Genomic DNA, 2,141 nt, shown 5'->3' with positions numbered 1-2,141 from the left:
TCCCATCCACAAAATGGCTGCTAACAGTAGGGAAAAGCTCACGGCCCGGCCCATCCCATCCACAAAATGGCTGCTAACAATAGGGAAAAGCTCACGGCCCGGCCCATCCCATCCACAAAATGGCTGCTAACAATAGGGAAAAGCTCACGGCCCGGCCCACCCCATCCACAAAATGGCTGCTAACAATAGGGAAAAGCTCACGGCCCGGCCCATCCCATCCACAAAATGGCTGCTAACAGTAAGGAAAAGCTCACGGCCCGGCCCATCCCATCCACAAAATGGCTGCTAACAGTAGGGAAAAGCTCACTTTTTTGCTTGCTGTAAACTTAACTATTTCTTTCTTTTTTTCAGATGTCTGCCAATGAACAGGAGTTTATTCGGGCACTCATCGAGATGTACCGCTCCCTGCCCTGCTTATGGAAGATCAAGTCTGCGGATTACAGCAACCGCAACAAGAAAAAAGATGCGTACGAGAAGCTAGTGGCCCTCTACAAGGAGCATCATCCCACCGAGATGGTGGATGAAAACATTGTGCGGAAGAAGATCCAGGCTCTCCGCACAGTGTACAAAAAAGAACTGAATAAGGTGGAAAAGTCCAAGAAGTCTGGGTCCGGAACTGACGACATTTATGCGCCCAAGTTGTGGTACTATAACCTGATGGTGTTCACTCGTGACCAGGAAGTCCCTCGCCCGTGCCAGACCGTGACAAGCCTTTGTGCACCATCTGCCGAAGAGATCCTGCCCGAGTCTCCTGATGAGCATGTAAGTACCCCCTAGCTTCCCTGCTTGTAGCATGCCGTGTGTCTTGTATGTTTATGAGACTGCACGGTTTCCAATAATAATAATTCACGTTTTTCATGTTTAATCCCCCAGATAATAACAGTTGCCACTTCCTGTTCAGATAAGTATGTCCCAACAGTCCTTCCCTTCCTTTAAATGCTGTCTTATTTATAAAGTCTATAACATATATTTACATTTTGTATCTTCCGCACATTCGTACAGTATAGCCGGCGAAAGTAGTTCAGCCCAGCTCTGTAAGCTGTAACCCCTATGGTTTGCTACCTAGATAACTGTTCCTCATAGCTTCCCATGGACGGGCATAGAGGTGTTGAGGAGGTGGGGGCTCTCTAGGGCTGATTTATTTGTATGTTATTGACTTTTTTTTTTTTTTTCCTGTACTCGCAGGTGTCTCCGCAACAGCTGGGAACACCGGAAGGGAACGATGACCAGACCCCTCAGTCCTCCATAAGCCCGTGTGGAGCTGACACGTCCACAGTGGCCATCTCGCAAAAGAAAGGCGACTGCGGGCACACCTGTGGATCTCCTGGCACTGGCCAACAACATAATGACCCAGCATGCCACAACCCAGCTCACCACATTCCCATCCTTCGTTGCGGAACGGATAAACAAATTGGACGTTGCACAGCGAAAGCACGCGGAGAGATTAATGTTTGAGGTTTTGCACGCGGCAGACGCTGGCAAACTGAGTGACACATCAAAGCTAACCCTCAGTGACCGTCAGCACAGTGGCCAGTTTTATTGGGGACAGCAGCAGGAGCCCATGCACAGCACTCCTGTCCGCAGACCTGGCCCACATCATTTGCAGTTCCGGACACCACCTCCACCCCCTTCTTTTGGTGACTTTTCACAAGGGCCTCCTACGGCCACACACCAGTACAGCGAGATGGACACCTACTATCAAAATCTGTAGGGTTCTTGGCTTAAAAACAATAGAGACTTCTGTTTCATAAACTCCGTAACCCCCTATGCCTATGCTGCATCAATAGTATTAATTAGGGTTGAGCGAAACGGATCGTTCATTTTCATAAGTCGCCGACTTTTGGTAAAATCGGCGTCTCATGAAACCCGACCCGATCCCTGTGTGGGGTCGGCCATGCGGTACGCGATCTTGGCGCCAAAGTCGCGTTTCGTATGACGCGTTTAGCGCCATTTTTACAGCCAATGAAGGAGCGTGGGCAGAGTGATGACATAGGGGTTAGGGCGTGCACGCCTATCATCATTTTATCGCTTGTGCGCAGTAGCGATTTGGAATGTGTAAAACGAAATTTTCTGTGCTGGGACGGAGGGGGAGAGAGAGAGAGAAAAAAAAAAATCCCCATTGACGTGCATAGGGTTTCGTG

General features: G+C 49.4%; 1 long non-coding RNA gene across 1 annotated transcript; it reads left to right on the top strand.

Moving 5' to 3' along the window:
- Window positions 1-591: 591 nt before the first annotated feature.
- Window positions 592-1,488, top strand: LOC143773804 (uncharacterized). The gene is made up of 3 exons (XR_013215373.1): window positions 592-762; window positions 874-905; window positions 1,186-1,488. It is a non-coding gene; the product is annotated as an uncharacterized LOC143773804 (long non-coding RNA).
- Window positions 1,489-2,141: the final 653 nt, after the last annotated feature.

The sequence above is a fragment of the Ranitomeya variabilis genome, chromosome 5 (genome assembly GCF_051348905.1).
Source record: "Ranitomeya variabilis isolate aRanVar5 chromosome 5, aRanVar5.hap1, whole genome shotgun sequence".
Taxonomy (NCBI): Eukaryota; Metazoa; Chordata; class Amphibia; order Anura; family Dendrobatidae; genus Ranitomeya; species Ranitomeya variabilis.
Note: the sequence above shows the minus strand (reverse complement) of the source record. Positions and strands in the feature narration are given on the sequence as shown.